This window comes from Ictalurus punctatus, chromosome 1 (genome assembly GCF_001660625.3).
Source record: "Ictalurus punctatus breed USDA103 chromosome 1, Coco_2.0, whole genome shotgun sequence".
Taxonomy (NCBI): domain Eukaryota; kingdom Metazoa; phylum Chordata; class Actinopteri; order Siluriformes; family Ictaluridae; genus Ictalurus; species Ictalurus punctatus.
This window is the reverse complement of record NC_030416.2, coordinates 33,401,956-33,427,040: the sequence shown is the minus strand read 5'-3', so window position 1 is coordinate 33,427,040 and position 25,085 is coordinate 33,401,956. Positions and strand designations below refer to the sequence as shown.

Below are 25,085 nucleotides of genomic sequence, written 5' to 3'. Positions count from 1 at the left end.
ATTTACGCCGGTAAACCTTCTCTTGACTGCTGACTTCGACACCTACTTCCTGGAGGGTGTTCTCGATCTGGCCAACCGCTGTGAATTCTTCCGTCATCCCCCACGGCTATACTCCGTGGTCTTCCGGGGCTTCCGGTATCCCTGAGCTCACCGGTGTGTTCTTTCTCTTTAAAAGACGTAACGAATAGTCGATCTGGCCACACCTAATGTTTTGCTATCTCTCTGATGGCTTTGTTTGGACTCACCGGCCTACGTATGGCTTGCTTCACGGACAATGACAGCTCTCTGGACTTAATATTGAGAGTGAACAAATTCCAAATGCGAAAGCCTTGGAATCGAGTCTAGACCTTTTATCTGATTACTTGTACGTGAACTAACGGGGGAATAACACGCACACCTGGCCAGGGAACAGTTGAGCAGCCAACTGTCCGATTACAATTCGTCCATAAAAAAGGGAGGGCCGTACTTTACAAATATTTATAGACCTCACAGCAGATAGAAAGAGATGGAGAGAGAGAGAGACTAAACGATAAGGAAAAAAAAAAACATTGCGTGAGAGACCATAAAAAAGACAATGTGTGTGTGTGTGTGTGTGTGTGTGTGTGTGTGTGTGTGTGAGTGTGAGAGAGAGAGAGAGACACAGATATAGAGATAGGAGAGATAGTGAGTGAGAGAAGCTCACCACATCCGTTCAGCACGGTGCTGCAAACTGCTCAGCTCCGACTCCAGGGCCGCCCGTTACCATGGCAACCGCTCAGCAAGCAGCAGCACACAGACTGAAACACTGTCAAGTCCAAGTGAAGACTGGAGTCCAGTGCAAGAGAGTGAGAGGTACATAGGAGATACAAAGAGAGACAGACAGGTAAACAGAGAAAGAGAAAAGAGATATAGATACGCAGACAGACAGGCAAGATAGACAGACAGATACATAGACAGACAGACCAGACAGACAGATGCAGACTGTCTGCGATACAAATCCCTGTGGTCCTATTAGACCGAGTGCACGGATATAAACCCTGTGATTTGACTTGTAGCCGGAACGACTCTCAGAGCTGCTGCTGCAGAAAATCAATCATCGCATCATCATCATCATCATCAAAGAACGCAACATCATGTACAAACCTGGGATCGTCCAGAACACTGAGCTACTCGATGTACGGCACTTGCAAAGATCGTCGCCTTCACCCTCTCCACTGACTCCAGGTACCCTGCTCCACTCAGGTTAAGAGCCTTGGTGTCATTTTAGATAGCACTGAGAGTCTCTCCTTCACTGCACACCTAAACAATGTTCCTCGCACACGTTACGCAGTTTCTAATAACCGAGAGGCCCGAACCTGCTCCCGCACGACCGCGCCCCTGTGCACGAAGGACGTGGCTTGCCGAGGATGGAGTGGAAGAACTCCTGCACAGAGCCCTGACCTCAACCCCACTGAACACCGTCCGGACGAACCGAACCGCCGACTGCACCCCACACCTTGCTGTCCAACATCAGTGCCTGACCTCACTAATGCTCTTGTGGCTGAATGAACACAAACCCCCACAGCCACGCCCCAAGACCTAGTGAAAAGCCTTCCCAGAAGAGTGGAGCGCATCAGAACGGCAAAAAAATAGATGATTCGACAGATTTCGCACAGGTACAAACCCATACAAGCACATTGTAATTCTCCTGCATAATTCTGTGGGTCAAATTTTTATAAGGAGTACACGATGAACACAACGGTAAAAACGTTCATAGACAGTCGAGTGTGTGAATTAAGTGTCCCTGCTATGGGTGAGATGGCAGGTGGAATATTTTATAAAAAAATAAAAATAAAAAAAACGATTATAAAACGAGGTCTAAATCTGGAATGGGATGTTCAACGAGCGCATACGGCTGTGACGGTCAGGTGTTCGCTTACTTTTGGCCATAGGGTGTATTACGTGTGGTTATTTCTACTGCCCATGTAGCAGAAGGCAAAACACAGCGTGATCTTTCCAGACAATGACCTGTGCGGTCGGTACAAAAAAACAAAAACAAACGATATGACAAATTCGGACTAAAATGACGGAGATTCACCAGTAATAACTATATAACCCCCACCTCCACGTGTAACCCTAATCCCGTCCGAATAGGTCTTTAACCCCCCCCGAAGCACTGTCCTTTAAAAACGCTTTGTTCAAAGTGTTAACTGATAAAACGCACCCGGAAAGCTCCAGGAAATAACCTTCTTTCCCTCGAGCTTGTTCGTTAACCGGTTCGACCAATTTGCCGCCTTTGCTTCAAAATATCTTCTTCTGTTCCTCCACACACGTGTATGAAACCCCTCGCACTCGCGATCCTCACCGTTAAAATGATTTGTAGCGTTATATTTCACACTATACTATAAATGTCGGTCTCTACTTTTTTCCTCCGGTGGCAGCCCTGACAGATATCGCTAACGGACATTAAATATATACTTGTTTAAAGTTAGCTACGCTGAACACGGATGCTGACGGACTTCGTCTCCCATTAATGAACCCAAAACGTCGTTTACCACGGCTGAACCCGAGAGCACGTGAGACCGAGGAAGTGGTCAAGGCTTCCGGACTGTATTGGTTAATATCGAAACACTTGTGCAAATGATTCATTTATTGGAGTGGAAAAGGCTGCGTGTTCCTCCTACACAAAAACCTGCAAAGGCTGGCACGTCTGGTGATGTAATACAGTGTCATATAATATAACGTAAAACTGATTAAATGCACGTGATTGTGGCTAAATTCCTGACTGGATCTCCGACTGAAAATAAAAAAAGTGTTTCGTATGCGTGCTCGGGGAATAAATAAACCACACCGGTAGTTTTTCCCAGTTGCGTCCGGTTGAGAAGCCTCTATAAAGTCACGCGTTATTCCATACACGAAGCTGTGACTTGTGAAATGCCAAAATGCCCAGGAATGACGTTTTAAAAATTCATACGAGTGTACGCTGAGAACAATAAGCTCAAACTTGAGCCCGCATCTGACTTTGTAGCCCAAGCAGGAAGACTTTGAGTGACCTCACTACAAGTGAAGCTCTACTACTCGTTGCGAAACCAGTTCTTCACGGACAGGGCTCCTGGAAATCACTGAACAGTTCGACCCACGCTGTTCGCGACGCCGAGAGCTAGGGCTAGCTTTGTTACGTCACTCGCACGTGGTGTGAGACTTCGAGTCGGATCTCCGCGATGACGTTACTAGGAACGCGTCGATAGTAATACCGGTATCGGTGAATCGTACAGCTCCCAAACCATGCTTATTCCACTCGCTCTTAAACATTACTGGGCCCGTCGCGATGATTACGCCATCGACGTACGACCTCGATCGCTTTTCCTGGCCTCCATATCGCCCGTCGCGTTTACGTCCGTGTTTGAATGAGCGTCACCGACGTTTTCGCCGTTCGCGATCGAGGGCGGTCGAGTTAAAACTCCAACTTCGAGTTTAAGATAAAAACGCGCCTTCGGATGCAAAAGCTGTGCGCGTTCGAATTTAAGATGTGCAGCGGGCATTGGCGCCGGTTTTAATTTTAAAACACTGTCGAAAAAAGAAAATGGCACGCGAGGTGTTAACGATGCACTGACGAGTCTTTTTGAAGGAGGAGAAACTAGAGAGAAAACTTTGGTGTGTGAAATAATCCGGTCGTGGTCAATGACGTCGGGGATCGAGCTGCTTAAGCTGCGTGAGCTGGAGCCGGACGGCGGTAAATGAACAAAAGCGAAGGTACTTCGCATGGCACTGAAGCAGCTAAACCCATACAGTGATAGCTTAGCTGTGCCTCCGCTTGGCTAGCGACACCGAGCTAGCCATGTCTCGTGTTAGTCTCGTGCATGCAGCAGAGCACTGTAGTCCTGCAGCAGGGCTGCCCGATCATCACGATGGAGATCACGAGCCTTTCACCCATTCTGCACGGAACGGTGTGTACATTTACATCGTTTTTCCTCACGACTGTAGCGGGTAGCTACTCGAGCGCATGCAGACACCGGGATTCCGGTCACGTCAATCGATTCGAAACACCAGCGGTGTACTGTTGCACCTCGAGTCGTAAATCCGTACCGGAGTGATTAGGAAACACGAGCTGTCGATCGGAGAAGCTTACCGGAAACACGGAAGCGATTATAATCGGCGTCCAGTGCCAGGAAGAACGGGACTGCGAGGCGCTACACCTCTCTGCCTCGCTTTATCCGGATGCAACCACCGTTACGGTCCAAATATCAGATCATATGTAAAAGCCCACCCACACACACACACACACACACACACACACACACACACACACACACACACACACACACACACACACACAGAGCGAGAGATAACGCTCCAGAGAACTGGGTGTTTGTGAAAAGGGCATGATAGTTTTATCAGACTTTTGTCTGTCATGCTCTCCGACAAGCTGCTGCTTCAGACTGCTTCTACAGCAGCATGAGTGCACAACTCACCTGAGACCACACTGTATCTCTCTCTCTCTCACACACACACACACGTTCAACCATGTGTAACAAGATGAATTACGATAAAAGGACAAATCCAGTCTGAGGCAGGGCTACAGGACCGGTAACGCACCAGATTTCTCGTAGTCTTGAACACCGAAAACTTCAAAATAAATAAATAAATAAAAGAGGCGTGGACAAATCAGCAGTCCAGACACCATGGACAAACACATTTCCTGTCCAATCAATACACCCATCCATCCGTAGCTGGGATTTGAACTCGAATCTTCCCGATCCCTCCACCCGCTGCACCACACACATCGGCCGGGGAGCGAGGCGATCCTGTCGAGCCCATGAGGCCGCTTCGAGGTGATGTAGATATTACGTTCGAGCTACAGAGACGGAGGCTCTTCTTCGGTGTCTCCTAGTCGGAGGTTACGGGCTTCGGTCGGGCGCGGCGTATAGGCTTCTACGGCGTGGAAGTAAAAGCCGTGGAGCAGGCGATTTAGTGACGGCGTACGATTTAAAGAGTCCCATTCTTACACGTGCGTTAGTCATCGCTGCTATCACGATGACGTGCTTTCCGACGCATTCCTCATCTGATTCCAGGTCATAAGATCTCTGAACTCGGAGGATTTTGACTGCAATGAAAAACAGGCAGATGCAGCAAAAAAAAAAAAAAAAAAAAAAGAAAACCCACATGAATAACGATGAAATTTTCTGGGGGTGGAAATTCACAACTGTTTGTCTAAAAATAATCGTCAGTGTGTGCTCAAGACACAAGGGAGCGAATGGGAAAGAGAAACAAAGAAGCATAAGTGAAAACGGAATATTTCACACACACACACACACACACACACACACACACACACACACACCTGCTCTCCTGAAGTGATGTAAAATTCAGGTCAGAAGATGCACAAGTGTGTGTGCTGAGCAAAAGGAACGCACCAGAGTACACTCGCCTTGATTTCACGATTACCGCCTCGACAGCCTTTCGGCCCCGTTTACACTTTATGTTAAAGAGATCATAATAATCCTTCCCACTAGAATTATGGGACATGGACAAGACTTAAGAAATTCAGATGATGTGATTTATCCGCGACGTGAGAACAATGATTTCTTTCTGCTTACGTCATCAAGCCCGCGTGGTTTTCTCTGCGTTAGCGTGCCGTGTTTACGCGTCCCCGTGGCTGCTACTGGATCCGTAACGGTCCCGTGAGGTCGGGGTCTGCCATCGGTGGCTTTCAGTCGGGTGTCGCGGCGGCGCTCGGGCTTTTATCGATCCGCTCTCACGTGGACGCGACTGGAGTACGGTCCGCCTCAAACCTTTGAGTACACGGAGTTTATTTTCCTGGTATGCATCTCTCTCTCTGCACGTGTGCGGTGGGGGAGTGAGCGTGGTGTGTGCAGCGCGTGGGAACGGTGTGGCGTCTTAAAGTTTTCAGCGAGTGTGTCTTTTTTGCTTTTCGTTCATTTAAATTACCGAACGTGTAAGTTGTGAGTATGGGTAGCCGGTGAAAGTTGGGAGCGGGTGAGAGTGAGCGGGACGCTGTCGCTCCGCCATGGCGCCGGGTGTGCGCCGGAGAACGGGGAGCAGGTGGAGGAGGTTCTGCTGGCGGTGGGAGAGCAGGTCGGGTGCGAGAACGTCTACTCTGCATCCCGAATGAACAAAGCGGTGGTGATCTTCCTAAAGGAGGAAAGATCCGCCAGTGCGCTGCCTGAAAAATGGAAAATGGCTGAAAGGCGTCATGCTGCACGTTACCCCTCTTTCCTCCCCGGCGACGCGGGTCGTCGTTTCTGACGTGCCCCTCTTCATTAGAAACCAGCTGATAATGAAGGAACTGGCCCACTTCGGAGCGTTCGCCAGCCCCACGGCGGATGTTTCGCTCGGCTGTAAAAGCTCTGTGGTGAAGCGCGTCCTGTCTTTCCGCAGACAGGTTTGTGTGTCATAACCAAACACTGGATAGAAATTTTAAGTGTAAACATGGCGACAGCAGCTACAGCGTTTTTGCCACCACCATCTGGGGTGTTCTGGGTGTGGGGAGATCAGGCATAAACGGCTCAGCTGCCCACGCAGAGCTGTGCAAAATAAATGAATAAATTATATTATATATACACACACATATTTTATTTTCTTATTTTAGTTTATATTGTATGTAAATATTTATGCGTAATTTTTTTTTTATTGATGCACAGAAAGCACGGAATTAGACTCCAGCCCTAAGTTAATAAGAAAACCTCACTTCACTGCCTTCAGGAATGTTATTTGACTTCTGTTTACTTTTGATCAGTGTTTTAATGAGACGTTACAGATCTTACTCGCGCTACACCGTGTATCGCCGCGTCTGCACCGCGCGTGATCAGCAACGCGGCCGCGTCACTAACACTTCACTGCTGTTATAATGAACGACAACGGTTATATTGCAAGCGCGCAAATACAGCGTATAATGACGATAAACTCGGATTACACTAAACCTGTTGAGCTACTCGCACCGGTCCCCCCTGCCCCTTACACACGGCGGGGCATTTTGGATATAAACATAAGTTTGTGCTCGTGCAGCACCGTTCGATCTCCGCGGTGTTTAATATAAAATGCTCCCTGCCTTAGAGTCACGTGACGATTTCTCCTCCGTCTGATGGAGACTGAGGTCATGCTGGGAATAAAAGGTAACGCTGACGGAAAGTAAACCGAAGAAAGTCATGGTCTGTGATTCGGGGTGTCTGCTAACGCTAGCGTGCGTACGCCTAGAAGCGGCTTATACTTCCGGTTAGTGAAAAACCCGCTAGTGATGTATCCGAGATCATACTACCTTCCTAAAATCCACACGCTAGACGGTGGAGTACATAGTGCATAGTGTAAGTGTACAGCACGTCGTTTGGGACACGACTTTAGTTTATTTACTCTCTGAAGCGTGTTTTCTGAACAGAAGTAACGTGATGGGTAAATCTCCCCCGGGCCGCGCGCAGACCGACTGATCGATTATGAGATTCGTTGACGACGATTTTAATAATCGATTTTCATCGATTCGATGTTGCAGCTCTAGTTCTTTACAAAAATAATAATAATAAAAGATAAAGGACAATATGTAAATATACCAAAACTGATGCATTAAAGGGGTCTTAAAAAGTCAACAAAAAAAAAAAGTCTCTCTCTCTCTCTCTCTCTCTGCACACTTCCTGTCAAATCTAGAGCTGCAGCTACTCTACACTACATTTCGCCACGCAGGTGTCCTGATGTATCGTTACGCAGAAACTCCAGCAGTTGCTCAGTTTCTACTTCACGTCCTAAAAAGTCGGGTTAAACGGCGGTCATAAATTACATCACGACAGCGACATTTAAGAAACTTCACACTGCAGCTACTGGAACTGGTATAAAAGCGAACAAATTTGTTTACATGAGTTCATGAAGATCTTTAAAAGCATTCTCTCACGAATTCCCCTCTCGTCCACACAAACATGGCACTTTCCTCAGTAAAAACCACGATTTGTTTTTGAAGGCGTCTCGTAAGTGGCGCGACAGAAAAGCCTTAGCAAGTTCGGTTCCTGATTCCGGAGCAGAACTGTCCGTGCTGTCTGGGTGGAAACGACGGTGGCGGTGGCGTCTTGGAGGAAGCACGCGATGAGGTACGTTCACACATACAGCGAGGCGCAGTGACGAAGCGACCGGAGACCGTTCGTTTTCAATCGGAGCTGGCGACTACATGCGAGCGTGTCCGGCGACACGGAGAAGTTGAACTTTATGCAAATTTCGAGTGACTTGGTGCAGCGAGTACCGATGGGATTGAAGATGGAAGAGCGCACCTGATGCTGCCTGCGAGTCCGGACTGTTTCGTGGACCCAGGAAGATGGCTCACGCTGCTTCTCCTTCATCTCATGGATATGATGCATATATATATATTTTGATATATACACACACTGCTGGGTTTTATACACTCTCTCCAGAGTGTTTCATTTTAGCGGCAAGAAAGCTGGTTTGTTGTCAGTAGTGCAATGCAGGTCGCGCAACCCACTGATAAATGTTACTATGGCAACCAGTAATAGGAACACCTACTGGCGACTTCATAGTACAGCGACTGGCGACTTGCAGCGATAAAATAACTGTGTGTGAGCGTACCTTTAGCCTCCAGCCTCCCCGGATGCTAGCGGTTGTGTGATAGAGGAGGGCTGGATGATGGGTGGGAATCGGCCAAAACCAAATTGGGGGGGGATGGGATGGACGGAGGGAGGAAGGAAAACCATGAATTTCTTACATTCAGTAATTTGGCGGATCGTTTAATCCAATTCTTACAATAAGCATTTTTTTTTGTAAGGGGGGGGGGATTGTGATAGCAATCTTGTGACTAAATTTATGAATTTTTTTATGTATTTATTAGACTTGCTTTAGTATTACATTTTGTTAAGTAAGAGCGATCTGCCTTGGTGTGTTCATGTACGATAAATTATACATGCGCTATGGATTTAAAAGCTGTTGTTAGCATTAATATTAGTCATTTAGGTTCATTTCTATACCACTGTATATTTACCTGAAGGGGGCAGTAAGCTTCTTTTCCATTGGTTGCCACTCTTACGCATTCACTACGCATTCTCCCATCGTAGCGCTCAGAATAAGAATCAACAATGCAGCCTCCACGTCAGAATTCTTTAAGAATAACAAGCAACTTCAATCGATGATGATTTCTAGTCATTCTGGCGACCGACAGAGAACGCCCCTAAACGACTCGCACAGTCCGCCTCAAACCCGAGCTCGATCGAGATGTCTGCTCGGACTGTCCACGTTAGAGAAAGAACCGCTTGTACTTTTCGATGAGTTTATCCTGGGATTTGAGTACAGATGCCCCGAGGACCCGGGAGCTGGGAGGAGACCAGGCGACCCACAGAACCAGCATGCCGCCCTACAGCCACGGTATCGCCTTCGCTTATATCTCGAACGTCAACTCGTTGAGCTTTTGGTGCTCTGACAGAACAAACAAGACCTCTCTTTCAGAGTGGCGTCCATGTTTTTCCCCCACTTTGTAGTGAACTCGAGCGAGACAGTATCCAGTTCAAGCATCTGGTGGTGTGAGGAGCTCAAGCGTAAAAGTAACCACAGCTGTGACCACAAACCTAATAACGGCAGAAAAATACTACCCAAAATAAAACGGCGTCTACTGCGGAGTTAGAGAGGAGGTATACGCTTCCAGATTCATACGCTACTACAGGTATTCAATATGCTAACACAGTATCAGGAGAGAAAACCGGTGTGTGTGTGTGTGTGATAAAAATATGACCATTGAGTAAGATTCAAACTAAATTTCCCATGGAAAAAGGAACTGAAAGACTCTTTAAATTCCCCACGAAATGTCTCGCGAGCCGTGATTTGATTCTACATGATGGAGTGGTTTCTTCTGAATGTCAAAGTGACCTACACAACGGCCAATAGCATTCGAGATACACCAAGAGTCTAAAGGAACTTGGAAGGAGCTCAGAGAACTAGCGGAGCCCTCCATTAATATTGGCACCCTTGGTAAATATGAGCAAAGGCGGCTTTGGAGAAAATTGTCTTTATCGTTTAACCTTTTAATCTTTTGTTCAAAAAAGTTCACATAAATACTCGGCTCTCGCGGACATCAAACTATTGCAAACACAACACAGGTTTGTATTTAGAAAAAAATATTTGTTAAATATAGGCGTGCAACAATTATTGGCACCCCGATGAACTCATATGAGAAATATATATTTGAAGGATATTCCAATTGATATTTAACATTTTTTTAATACACCTGGCTGACTAGGAACAGGAAATTGTTCAACCATGACTTCCTGTTACACAGCAGTATAAATAGCTGCGTTTACATGGACAACAATAATCCACTCTTAATCCGATTAAGACCATACTTTGATTAAGAAACTACCATGTAAACAGCAATTTTTAATTACCTTAATCTAATTAAGGTCATAATCTAAGTAAGCAATAATCTAATTAAGACAGGTGGGGTACTCCTGTTTTAGTCGCGTTATGGACGTGTATTACAGACATGTACACACCTTAATCACATTCTGAACGTCGTGTGAGTTTTCACCGCATTTTGCGACAGGACACGATCACACACGGCAGTTTTACGTTTTACGGCGAACAAGAGAGTTCGGCCGCGTCCCAAATCGCGTACTTGCCTACTATAGGCCTGTAGTGGGGAAAAATACATGCATCTCGGCTACTATATAGACGGTAAGTACGCGGTTTGGGACGCAGCCCACGGCTTCAAGCAGTCGTCTATTTGCACGTACAGCATGACAAATAATTAACCGCACTTGAAGCGTTCGCAAAAAATAAAATAAAAACACCCAAAACCGTATAAGGTACCATAACGTACACGAACTGTATGTTGATACGTGAAATTCTGGAGGGACGTCGGACGGCGTGGCGCGGTGACGTAATGACGCGGGCTGTTAATCTAATTATGTTCTATAACATGTAAAACGGGAACATGACAGGAGTATTCTAAAAGCGACTCATGTAAACACCTTAATCACATTATCATCTTACTCAGAGTAAGGTCAATAATTAGATTACTGCTGTCCATGTAAACGTAGTCAATATGAGGTAACACATAGGCCAAATTCCTTTAGTCATTCACAACAATGGGTAAGACCAAGGAATATAGCTGTGATGTGCAGCAAAAGGTTGTTGAGCTTCACAAAATGGGGCGTGTCTATAAGAAAACAGCACAAGCATTGAAAATGCCCATTTCACCATCAGGGCAATAATTAAGAAGTTCCAATCAACTAGAAACGTTCTGAATCGACCTGGAAATGGACGTGTGTCTATATCGTCTCAACGCACCGTGAAGAGGACGGTTCGAGTGGCCGAAAAATCTCCAAGGATCACAGCTGGAGAACTGCAGAGGTTAGTTGTGTCTTGGGGTCAGAAAGTCTCCAAAACTACAATCTGAAGTCACCGACATCACTACAAGTTGTTTGGAAGGGTTTGAAGAAAAAAGCCTCTACTCTCATCCAAAAACAAACTCGAGCGTCTTCAGTGTGCCGACACTACTGGAACTTCAAATGGGATCGGGTTCTACGGGCAGATGAAACCAAAATAGAGCTTTTTGGTAATAAACACCAGCGGTGGTTTTGGTGCACACAGAGCGGTAGCCATATGGAAAAGTACCGCCAATAATTGTTGCACACATATATTTAACAATATTTGGGGGGGGGGTAAACCTGTGTAGTGTATGCTATTGTTTGATATCAATGAGAGCAGAGTATTTTTGTGAATCCTATTTAATAAAAGATCAAAAGTTTAAACAATAAACACAACTTTTCACAGCTTTCTTTGCTCATATTTACCAAGGGTGCCAATATTAATGGAGGGCACTGTATGAAGTAGCAGCTAAATACGGATGATTTATCTCCACGTACACCGACACGACACGGCAGAGACAAAAAAAAAACGCACAGGTGAACCATATGTGCTAATACTGTAGAATTAGATACGACCCCGTGGGTAGGACATATACGTTCTAGGAAGCGTCTGACTGGACAAACGGAGCACAGGTACAGGATGAGTCATCGAAACTTCCTGGAAATGACGAGCTGCAACATTCAAATGAGAACATCTCCAAAACTACACATCATTTTTTCCCTAGGTTATATTGGTGTCTAACACACACTCTGAAACACAAGTTTTGATTTCAGGGGAACTTCTAGAGAAGTTTTGTCTAAACATTTATATAGGAAATGAGTGCATCTCTCCATCTGCGCTCATAGAAAAACACCCTGACCACAGCTGTCTCCAAACCAGAAATCTGACTCTAAGAATAAAGAAATAAACCAAAATAATTGGGCAAGAATAAAGAAATAAACCCAAAATAGAGGGAAAACTATAACGGAAGACTCAAAACTCAGATTTCTGGAGCCAAATTAAAATTCACTCCTTTTTATGAACACCAATAGGTAACTAAATAATTCAAACATCTTCAATATGTCCTGAAATCACGGGGGTTCGAGGAGTGCAGCGCTGATCGATCGGCACTCGGGAGGAGATTCGCTGGTGTCTGAGCGTTAAATTCCCAAGTTCTTTACAAATACCTGCTCAAAACTGTTCCTCGTAGCGGTTATAGTCCAATTACTGCACGCCCCAAACGGCACTGTTATTAAGCTAAACGTAAAAGTGTGTGAGCTGTTAATATAAAACAAATCAACGACAGAGCGGTGTGTTACGACCCTGACACGGAGTGGACTCGCCGTTCTCACACGGAGGTGGATTACTTATTTGACGGAGTGTTTTATTCCTCTTCCACCACGGCTGATCGCTACAAAGTGCTGACACTCGAGAGTCCTTCCATGAATGCTAGCTAAATGCTAATCTCCTTACAGAAAACTTCATCAAATCAATGATTACACGCGCTTTTAATCTGTTTATGTGGAGCGTCTGCTGTACAAGTCCCTGTGAATGACCCGTTACTGCTACGCTAAGTGAATCAGTGCCGCGGCAGGGTAAACACACACACACACACACACACACACACACACACGTGCATTATTATAACTCCGTATCTGTTCACATCCAACACAGACGGTGCTAATGAAATAAAATCAGTCACACACATGGTGTAAAAAGATGCCAACATGGCAGTTTGTGCTAGAGAAAGTAGTTACCTGTGTTCCAGTGAGAGTATAAATCCAGCAGAACGATGGTACTCCCTTCCTTTGACGCCGTCTTGTCCGTCTGAGTAACTTCAAGCGAAACAAAGTGAACATTATTAACAAAAAATGGAGAAGTGAAACAAGCGGCATGTGAAGCAAGACTACATAAGCAATGCAGTAGCTCTCTGAAACCACAACTGTTTTGGTTTCTTGGTCTTTCCCCCACTTCGGTCATTCTAAAAATGACTAAAAACACCTACAAGCTACAGTAAGAACCTGTGTTAAAAGAGGCACTGGTGTCCTAAACCAGGCCCTAAATAAATTAATTAATTAATTTAATTTAAATAAAAATAAAATAAAATAAAATAAAATAAAGACCAGTATCCAAAATGAGAGTAAAATATGCTAACTGAAGGCACTGGTGTCCTAAAAGTGGTTAAGAGTAGCCAAATTGAGGCAGCGGCGTCCTGAAAGGAGCGAAACGGAGGCAGCGGCGTCCTGAAAGGAGCGAAACGGAGGCAGCGGCGTCCTGAAAGGAGCGAAACGGAGGCAGCGGCGTCCTGAAAGGAGCGAAACGGAGGCAGCGGCGTCCTGAAAGGAGCGAAACGGAGGCAGCGGCGTCCTGAAAGGAACGAAACGGAGGCAGCGGCGTCCTGAAAGGAACGAAACGGAGGCAGCGGCGTCCTGAAAGGAACGAAACGGAGGCAGCGGCGTCCTGAAAGGAACGAAACGGAGGCAGCGGCGTCCTGAAAGGAACGAAACGGAGGCAGCGGCATCCTAGAAAGCATCGAAACGGAGGCAGCGGCGTCCTGAAAGAAGCGAAACGGAGGCAGCGGCATCCTGAAAGAAGCGAAACGGAGGCAGCGGCGTCCTGAAAGAAGCGAAACGGAGGTAGCGGCGTCCTGAAAGGAGCGAAACGGAGGCAGCGGCGTCCTGAAAGAAGCGAAACGGAGGTAGCGGCATCCTGAAAGAAGCGAAACGGAGGCAGCGGCGTCCTGAAAGAAGCGAAACGGAGGTAGCGGCGTCCTGAAAGGAACGAAACGGAGGCAGCGGCGTCCTGAAAGGAACGAAACGGAGGCAGCGGCGTCCTGAAAGGAGCGAAACGGAGGCAGCGGCGTCCTGAAAGGAGCGAAACGGAGGCAGCGGCGTCCTGAAAGAAGCAAAAAGTAGCTAGCGGTGATCAACAGCAAACCCCTATTATAATATTGTATATTATTATATTATATACTGATTACTGACTCATAATTTCAAAGAAGTGTTACAGACAACCAATTAAACACAAAGGTCATCTTCCATCATTCAAGAATGGTGTTAATTGTTCATCCAGCTCCGTACAGATGTTCTGCAGTGGTGTTCAGAGATGGGATCCCATGTGTGTAAGACATAGTATACCGATGGGCCTAAACATTACGACCACTCACACATGAAGTGAATAATGTTTATTAGTTAGTTGCCATGGCGCATGTCAAGGTCTGGGAAATATTAGACGGTACACGGACAGTCGGTTCTCATGGTCTACGTGTTGGATGCGGGAGAACCGGACAGGTCTTTGACAAGGTCCGATCGTAATGACCACACGACGGCGCATTTCTGGGTCGGGGCATTTCTGAAATGGCAAGGCTTGTGGAGTGTTCCCAATCAGCAGGGGTGAGTACCTACCGACAGTGCTCCAAGGAGGGACCCTCTTTTACCCCCCTTCAACCCCTCTCTCTCGCCGCACCCCCCCTTCAACCCCTCTCTCGCCGCACCCACCCCTTCTACCTCTCTCGACGCACCCGCCCCTTCTACCTCTCTCGACGCACCCGCCCCTTCTACCTCTCTCGACGCACCACACCCCCTTCTACCTCTCTCACCACACCCCCTTCTACCTCTCTCACCACACCACACCCCCTTCTACCTCTCACCACACCCCCTTCTACCTCTCTCACCACACACCCCCTTCTACATCTCACCGCACCCTCTTCTACATCACCTCATTCAGGTGCCAGGAAAAGCCTGAATAAGGCAGCGCAAGTGTCACAACAAGAACACAGAGAATAATGAGCGTATGTTTAACAATAAAAGGCAACGTGTGACACAAAACACACACAGCGCTGACTGACTGCTGCACAGAGTGATCATTTATATTTTTGCTCTCTCTTTTGTTGCTGTTTGTGTGTGTGTGTGTGTGTGTGTGTGTGAATATATGCACTGTAACCCAGAGAGAGAGAGACAGAGAGAGAAACAAGTGCCACGTCACAGCAGTGTCCTGATCAGCTGAACAGAACAGGATGTGGAGTTCAGCATAAAACATGAGAGAGAGAGAGAGAGAGAGAGAGAGAGAGAGGGAGGGAGAGAGGGAGGGAGGAGGAGGAGGAGGGAGAATAAAGGAGTACCAACAACAGACTTGTAAATGCACCAACACCTACTGATAATGAGGACAGTCAGTAAAAATGTGTTGCGGTCGGTCCAACTGAATTCCGGAAAACAACCCAAAAAATCTGATTTTAAACATAATAACTTGACGTCCATCTTTATGATGACAAACATTGTTTACCCAAAATAACACGGATACCGACTGATCAAGTTGTTGGAGAGCTACATGCTATAGAACTGGTTCTCAAACTGAGGTCCGGGGAACCCTGAGGGCTCTGTGAAGCACAGCCAGGGGGTCCAAGATTTATAATTGTTTTTCGTTTCGTTACACTGGTGGAAATCACAACCCACATTAGCCCATGTTAATAGGTTGAGGGGTCCAAGCCTAGGGGTCTTATTATTAGGGGTCCAAGCCTTTAGGGGTCTTATTACTTTACTTTGAGGTTATGTTTCCTAATAGAGCTATATTTTCATTAAATTAGCTTGGTGATTCTGTTCAGTAACTTTACAAAAATACTCCTAAAAACCAACATGGAAAAAAAAAAAAAAAAAAAAAAAAAAAAATCCATCGTGAGCCTGAAATCACGATATGAAATTTCTGCCCTAGAGGGAACAGGGCCTGTATGAATATTTGCCCCGCCCCTCATCCCTTTGTCCCCTGCCTTGGCCTCTCAACTCAGATTTGGGGCCTCAAGAAACATGGCCGTCTCTCTCACCTTAATGAGAGGTTGTGGAGAGACCTGTCAGAGAGAGGATAATTACAGAAACTACAATGTTCACCAGCTGCAACAGGCCTCACCCCTACACACACACACACACACACACACACACACACACACACGCACACACATTTCCAACCGTACACAAAAGCGACGTTGTTATTAGTGTATTGTATTGTACGTTGAAGGTTGGCCTTAAGCCCAGTGATGTCACTATGGTAACGCTTCACGTACATGTTTCCACCGTTATCGCACCGTCACATTTAAAATCAAAGAGACCTGCAGTTCAGGAAATAAATCCCCCCCCAATCCAGATGGAAATTAAATTTCTTTACCGAACCTGAATTTCCACTTTTACACTGAGCCTCGCGACGTCTTACTATAAACCAGTTTATTTATCATTCACCGCCGATAAACACTTCATTCTGGTCGGAGACGTCACGAATCCCAAATAAACAACGCCTTTTGAAAAGAGCGCTGCGGAATTCTGGATTCTGATTGGTCAGAAGGTGGGGATATCCGTGTGTTATAACAGTAGCTCGGACAATAATTCTTCCTCTTTGATTCCGCAGCAGGTTTACAGGAACACGCGTGCCTATGGAAGGAGTCTCCAGTGTCGGCGCTTGATAACGGTCGGGAGGTTTTCCACCGTGGGAAAGTCCTCAGGACTTTCTGGGGTTTTTTTTGTGCGGGTTTTTTTTTTTTTGTGCGTGTGTCTTATTAACTTAAAAAAGAAAAACACTGGCGAGGGAATGACTTTATTTAAACTACGGTCTGTCCGAATACTCGATCGTGATTGGCTGGAAGGTGTGCGTTAAAACCGTGTATACTACAGGGAGTTCCGGTCAGTCTAATCACTGCTCTGAATGAACGTGCTACCTATAAACAACTGTAACCATAGCAACATACAGTTAAACTCACAGCTTCGTTATTACTACAGACGCCGTAATTCATACACGCACATCTCTCTCTGCTATTATTATTATTATTATTATTATTATTATTATTATCACCACCATCATCTCTCTAATATTTTGAGATACTGGATTTTTATTTTCATGAGCTGCAAGCCATAATCAACGAGATTAAAACATAAAAATAGACCTGAAACATTTCACTTCCTGTGTAATGAATCTAGAAAATATGAAAAAGTTCCACTTTTTGAATTCAATTACAGGAAACAAAAATTCTTTTTTCCACGATATTCTAACTTCCTGATACGCACCTGTACGTACACAGATATATAAACGCTCATTTACAATGATCACTCAGTCCTAGCTCGGCAGGACAGGTGTGCGTGTCATTACGCCCGACGTTCCTGGAACGTTACAGCCTGAACATGTCACCGATGTGTTTTAAGACCTCGTTAAAGTGCTTGACGGTACACATATAAACACGATGTCTGAAAGCTTGGAACCATGATATATAGAGGACAGGAGAGACAGAGCTGTGCGGTCATCATGCTGTGACCTTGGCCATGCCCTTCACCACCTGGGTGTATTTTCTGAAAAAAGTGTGTGAATTCTGACTGTTACTCAATTACCAGGAAGGCGCGTGGACTTCCTCTCCCCTGACGAGCACACGGACGTGGGATTTCTACTGCTTCGGGGGAAGTTCCGTGTGTAGTGCGGCACACGAGGGGTGTACTAAAATAACCTCCGTGTAGGCTGCGCTCGTTCGTCCTCACAAAAGTGAGTACACCCCTCACATGTTTGTAAATATTTGATTATATCTTTTCATGTGACAACACTGAAGAAATGACACTTTGCTACAATGTAAAGTAGTGAGTGTACAGCTTGTGTAACAGTGTAAATTTGCCGTCCCCTCAAAATAACTCAACACACAGCCATTAATGTCTAAACCGCTGGTAACAAAAGTGAGTACACCCCTAAGTGAAAATGTCCAAATTGGGCCCAATTAGCCATTTTCCCTCCCCGGTGTCATGTGACTTGTTAGTGTTACAAGGTCTCAGGTGTGAATGGGGAGCAGGTGTGTTAAATTTGGTGTCACCGCTCTCACACTCCCTCATACTGGTCACTGGAAGTTCAACATGGCACCTCATGGCAAAGAACTCTCTGAGGATCTGAAAAAAAGAAATGTTGCTCTGCATAAAGATGGCCTAGGCTATAAGAAGATTGCCAAGAGCCTGACACTGAGCTGCAGCACGGTGGCCAAGACCATACAGCGGTTTAACAGGACAGGTTCCACTCAGAACAGGCCTCGCCATGTCTGCATCGACCAAAGAAGTTGAGTGCACGTGCTCAGCGTCATATCCAGAGGTTGTCTTTGGGAAACAGACGTATGAGTGCTGCCAGCATTGCTGCAGAGGTTGAAGGGGTAGGGGGTCAGCCTGTCAGTGCTCAGACCATACGCCGCACACTGCATCAAATTGGTCTGCATGGCTGTCGTCCCAGAAGGAAGCCTCTTCTAAAGATGATGCACAAGAAAGCCCGCAAACAGTTTGCTGAAGACAAGCAGACTATGGACATGGATTACTGGAACCGTGTCCTGTGGTCTGATGAGACCAAGATAAACTTATTTGGTTCAGATGATGTCACGCGTGTGTGGCAGCAACCAGGTGAGGAGTACAAAGACAAGTGTGTCTTGCCTACAGTCAGGCATGGTGGTGGGAGTGTCATGGTCTGGGGCTGCATGAGTGCTGCCGGCACTGGGGAGCTACAGTTCACTGAGGGAACCATGAATGCCAACATGTACTGTGACATACTGAAGCAGAGCATGATCAGTATGCAGTATTCCAGCATGATAACGACCCCAAACACACCTCCAAGACGACCACTGCCTTGCTAAAGAAGCTGAGGGTGAAGGTGATGCACTGGCCAAGCATGTCTCCAGACCGAAACCCTATTGAGCATCTGTGGGGCATCCTCAAACGGAAGGTGGAGCAGCACAAGGTCTCTGACATCCACCAGCTCCGTGATGTCGTCATGGAGGAGTGGAAGAGGACTCCAGTGGCAACCCGTGAAGCTCTGGTGAACTCCATGCCCAAGAGGGTTAAGGCAGTGTAATATTCACTCAGTCCGTTCAGTAGGGAGCTGTCCACGTACACGCCATCTCGAGATAAAGACCCAGGCACTCAGCACTAAACAGCGAAATAAGGGCGAAACTACAGCGAAGTCTCCACTTCCACAGAAGGCACTTGTTTGTTCTCAATGACTACATTTACATGGACAGCAGTAATCTAATTACTGACCTTATTCTGAATAAGACAGTATTCTGATTAAGGTGTTTACATGAGTCGCTTTTAGAATACCCCTTTCCTGTTCAGGTTTTACGTGTTATAGAACATAGACGGATTAAAGCACACGTCATTACGTCCCCACGCCACGCCATCCCTCCAGAATTTCACGTATCAACATACACTTGGTCTTCGTTATGGAACCGTATACAGTTTATACATTTTTAATTTGACGTAAGCTTCAAGTGCGGTTAATTATTCGTCGTGCTGTACGTGCTAATAGACGACTGCTTCAAGCCGTGGGCTGCGTCCCAAACCGTGTACTTACCGTCTATATCGTCGCATAGATACATGTATTTCTCCTACTAGGTAAGTATGCGGTTTGGGACGCAGCCGTACTCTCTTGTTTACCGTCAAACGGTCGAGCGCTGCCGTGTGTGTACGTGTCCTGTCGCACAATGCGGTGAAAACTCTCACACAACGATAATAGTGTGATTAAGGTGTGTACACGTCTGTAACGCACGTCGATAATGCGACTAAAACAGGAATACTCCACACGTCTTAATTCCATTTGTGTTTACTTCGAGTATGACTTTAATCGGATTAAGGTCATCAATAATCGCTGTTTACATGCTAGTTTCTTAATCAGAGTATCGTCTTAATCGGGTTCGTATCGGATTATTATTGGCTGTGTAAACGTACCGCGTGTTACTTCATTCAGCACGTGTTTAACAGGATTATTTGTGTTTCTATACACGCCAACAGCAAGCAATTACGAATAAACCCTGACGTGAACAGAGACACAGAACCGATGACGTGCGATAAATGAACCCCGAATGACGGTTTATATAATACCATGAAGTGTAATGACGCAGCAGCCTCATTACATCTAAAACATAAAGGAGATGGTTTAATACGAGTTTAAAACTTCTGAAATGGTGGTGTGTAGAATAGACTGGAATAATTAACAAGTCACGTGACATGACAACAACAACAAAAAAAAAACAATAACGTGAACAACATTCTGCATTAAATCCACCGCTAACCAGTGCCTGATGGCTTTAATGGTCATGAAACAACATTCGACAGAATCTGTCCACTGATCACTTACGCAACAGGACACACCAGATCCTCCGTTAATGACGAAAGCTGATTGTTGACTGTACTTTTTGACTTTTTAATTTGTTTTACGTTTGAAACGACGCGCTTGCTGCCTATCTCGGGCAGTGCGCTTTTGAAAAAGAGATCCGCGATCTCATGAGCGTTTCCTGGTTAAATAAAGGTTCAGTAAAATCGAGTAAACGCTGCAATGTTCAGAGGAGCTTGCGATTTTTAAAAGTTTCCGCAGATGCGTGACGTCATCACGACGCCCGTTCATCCAAAACCGTCTTCGATTCGCGTGCGTTGAACGCGAGTACGGCTACAAGGCCGTGCGAAACGTTTTTCCTGGGAGATTGTGATCTTTCGTGGGAGATTGTGTTGTCTAGTAGTTTTCTGCAAAAATAAAAATAATTAATTCACACATTTAAAAAAAAAAAAAAAAAAAAACGGAAAAAAAAAAAACCACAGCAAAATCGATTGTTTTTGGCAGCAACATTCGCCAAAAAAAAAGATAAAATAATTTTTTAAAAATCGAAACCCTGCACGGACTGTATATACGCGCTCTCGGATGGTAGAGGCATGGAAAGGAAAAGAAAAAAAGTGACTTGAGCGCTATTTTATCTTCTTATCATCAAAATCAGTCAGATGAAAACGCGCTCGTGTCGCTGTGAGCAGCGTAACTGACACGTGGAGTTCACTGGTCGGAGTACAAACCACCGGAGCCTCATCTAAACCTGAGCACGTGTGTGTGGAAGCCCTGCTGAGAGCCAGCTTCAGTTAGAGAGAGAGAGAGAGAGAGAGAGAGAGAGAGAGAGAGAGAGCGAGCGAGAGAGAGAGAGAGGGAGGGAGAGAGAGAGAGATCGATCGAGAGAGAGGGAGGGGGAGAGAGAGAGATCGATCGAGAGAGAGGGAGGGAGAGAGAGAGATCGATCGAGAGAGAGGGAGGGGGAGAGAGAGAGAGAGAGAGAGAGAGAGAGAGAGAGAGAGAGAGAGAGCACAGGAGGGATAGAGAGAGAGAGCGCGAAAGGGGGGAGACAGAGGGAGAGAGAGAGGGGTAGAGAGAGAAAGAGCGAGGGGGGGGAGAGAGGGATAGGGAGAGAGAGAGGTGTAGAGAAAGAGAGCGAGGGGGGGAGAGAGGGATAGGGAGAGAGAGAGAGAGAGAGAGAGAGAGGGATAGCGAGAGCGGGAGGGATAGAGGGAGGGAGAGATGGAACAGAAACCGCTGTTGACAGACTAAACACAGACGTGACCGGGTTTATCAGCTGGATAACCGTGTGCTCGGTAAAAAGAAATAACAGGAGCGCGGATGGAAGAACGGACGGTTTGGTGTAACACGTGCGGTTTGGAGCCGAACGTACGGGTCTCAGAGATGGTACCGAACACAGACAAGGTGCTGAAACGCTCAGCGCAGGAAAACATACCGAAGGTTCGGTACTTCTGATTCATGAGTCGAGCGCGATCACTAAACTTCTCGGTTTAACCACCATCTGTTTTACGGCTCTGTACATTCGACGAAAGGACGACCGGAACAAACCGAGCTGCCGCTAATCGCTATCTCAGTTCACACGATTACGCTTAAACGTCCTCTTCAACTCCGGATATCAGCGACGTGACGAAGATAATGACAAGCTTCTATCACGCTGAAGGAGAAGTTCTCGTGAACAAGGCTATTAAACGACGCTCGGAGAGAAAAAGCCGCAGTTCCTTAGCAATTAAAAGACGGCAATCTCACGTCCCTGCGAGTACAATCAATTCGACGATACGCAGCATGAAAGTTCACGACTGATCGTCTCCGTCTCAGGTGAACCGCGCGAAGTTTCACAACAGGCTCTCGGACTGACGGTGACGGAGAACGATAAGTGACGAATCATCTCCATTCCTATTCCTCACACGACACTCCTCCTCCGCTACAATCACTGAAGCACGTGTAAAATTAGAACGAGGGCCAAAAAAAAAAAAAAAAAAAGACGAAACGAAAACACAGCTCTCTGGCAGTAAATCAGCACGGCATGTTTGGAGAAAGAAGAAGAACATCAAGCCCAGAGCGAAGCACGGTGGTGGGAGCATCGTGGTATGGAGCTGCTTGGCTACAACCAGTAGCGGTATTAAGCCTCTGGTATACTTAGTTGTTTTTAACGTGTACGCTAGCGTATTCGCACAGTCGTATAGTCTCGTAGCATAATGTATACACACATGCATAACCACAACCTGCACTACCGCTCCTGACCTACAGGAGTCAGTACAGAGCAGTAACACAGGTCTTCATACATTGAGGTGTTCATAATGTACATATTATTATTATTATTATTATTATTATTATTATCATCATCATCATTGTTTACTACTTTTATTCTTATTTTTCTATTCCTATCGTATATATATTTTAGACATTTTTTCAATTGTATTCCTATTTAATGTGTATTCTTTCCTATCTGTTTTTTTTTTTTTTGTGTGTATGTGTGTGTGTGTGTGTAATTGAACTGCTGTAACCAGGGAAAAATCAATAAAGTTTATCTTATCTTATCTTCTGATGTGAAGGACGACAACGAAGAAGAATCACAACAACACGAAGAACAACGATTGGGCAATCTCTCGCCACAATCAGCACCCATATGCGAATCCTTATCTCTTCACCGACTACCTTGAGAATCAACGGCCCTGGCTCACTCTCGCCATCTTGTGGAACAACTAAATAGTGCTAAAGAATTAAATGCGCATGTGTGCATGGAAAAATCGGGCGGAGATCGTATGCTTCCGATGACGAAATTTGCGTCAAAATCCGTTCCTAGCATACGCGTAAGAACTGAAGCGTACTTTCGGATTTACACGTCATACCGGGACATATTAGAGGCGAATTTAATCTGGGGACAACAAGTCAACGATGCCAAAATAACTCGAGAAGCGAACGTTTTGTCTCAGATCGCATACCTGTGTACAATTTTAGACGGTCAGCGAGTACGAAAACGGAGCAATCTTCCTACTGCGGTTCGTTTTTGACTTATAAAAACCCCTCAAACTCATCCGCAGCTCTGTTTAGTGTATCTGCAGTACGGAAGACGAGACGGTTTTGATTTGAGACGCGGATCATGACGACAATCACGACAATCACGACGACGGCAGAACCTTTTACGAGGGACGTTTAGGTTCGGCTTAAGGTTTAAACCTTCCGGATGGACGTAAGATACTAGTTTCTTGTGATGGAGAGAAATTACATTTTAAAAGAAATATGAATAGGTTTTTTTTTTTAAAAAAAAAAAAAAAAAAGAAAAAAAAGAATTGAGATTAATATGCGTAATGAATTGATTTATAAATCACATTGTGGCATCTTGAATAGCAAAATCAATTGAGTATTGAAATACATATCCTAGTTAAGGGTGCTGATTAAAGATGATCAGATTATTATTATTATTATTATTATTATTATTATTACATACATATATTTACAAATTAAAAAGAATTATTTACAGCCATGATGATGAAATGAAAGTACTGGGGGGGTTTTTTCTACATTGTGTGCTGAGCCTTCGTAGACTTAGTATCTGTGCTTTTGCTATTTATTATTTATTATAATTATTTAACATTTTCAGGATATTTAGGACACTATACATGATTATTTTCCTTATGCCTTAAAGCTAGTCAGGTTAACTTAACCTAGCTAACACAAATCTCAGCTTCCGAGTTCAATTATTCCTTCAGCATCATTGTTTAAACCTCTAATTTGTCCTAAAAAAAATAATAATAATAATAATAAACCAAACTATTTCTCAGCAAAAAGCCTGAATTAAAATCATCTCAATTTTACTCCTCACATTTTCCCCTCAATACAATTTCCAATCGTTTGTCCTAGCAATACAGACATTTCCACGAACCGCATCCTAAACGCCTGAGATTAACATATATAGTGTACTAGATAGGGCGCATACACCATTATGACGCGCCCTCTGTAGTGCACTCGAACATAGAGTAAGGAGCGCGTTTGTAATACGGCCAATACCGATTACCTGTTAGCATTCCAGCGCTTTTCCAGAGCTAGCAAGTAAAAAAAAATAACAAGCCAAAGAGCAAAATAAAGGTTTGCAGAAAATTAAATAACACTCACCTTACCTGCAAGATAAATCGTTTTATATGTTATTTATCCGGTTTATCTGAGCAATTCTGTGTATAAGACATTTAGCACCATTCCGCTGATGTAGAAGTAACGCTCACCGTTCGCCTTTATGGGAAGCTTTTCCAACGTTATTTTCCCTGAACGACAAATCCCGCCTCTTGCATTACGATAGGCTATATTCACACACTCTGGATTGTCTTAGCCAATCATATCACAGAGAGTCGGACACCATAGCCAGTCATATAACCCAGGAAGCGGGACTTGAGAGAAACGGTTTTCCAGTATCCAGAGTATCTCAGCGTGAGAAATTCCGCCTCCGTTGCCAGTAGAGACCAGTCCTTGTCGATTCTCATTGGTTGCCCATCAGGATTCGTTACTCTCATTGGCTGAAATGTACGTCTGTCAAAGTATAGCCTTTCGTTGAAATGCTTTTTTGTTACTAATGGAAAAGATTAGGTTTGATTTTTGATTTTTGTATTTGTTTAAATGTTATTTATAAATGTATTTACATGTCACAGGGTGACACACAGCAGACTTTTAGTTGTTTACTGCGTGAT

General features: G+C 45.2%; 1 protein-coding gene across 6 annotated transcripts in view; it reads right to left on the bottom strand.

The window, feature by feature from the left end:
- Positions 1–24,653, bottom strand: part of nck1b (NCK adaptor protein 1b) — a 63,192-nt gene extending 38,539 nt beyond the window's left edge. The window contains exons 1-3 of one of the 6 annotated variants that reach the window (XM_053684031.1): positions 24,520–24,653; positions 13,062–13,139; positions 683–804 (exon numbers count right to left, since the gene is read on the bottom strand). The gene's annotated coding sequence lies outside the window, so the exon portion shown is untranslated. The remainder of the gene's footprint in view (positions 1–682; positions 805–13,061; positions 13,140–24,519) is intronic. The other 5 variants (XM_047158459.2, XM_017480870.3, XM_017480878.3 and 2 more) reach the window with 5 other exon arrangements.
- Positions 24,654–25,085: the final 432 nt, after the last annotated feature.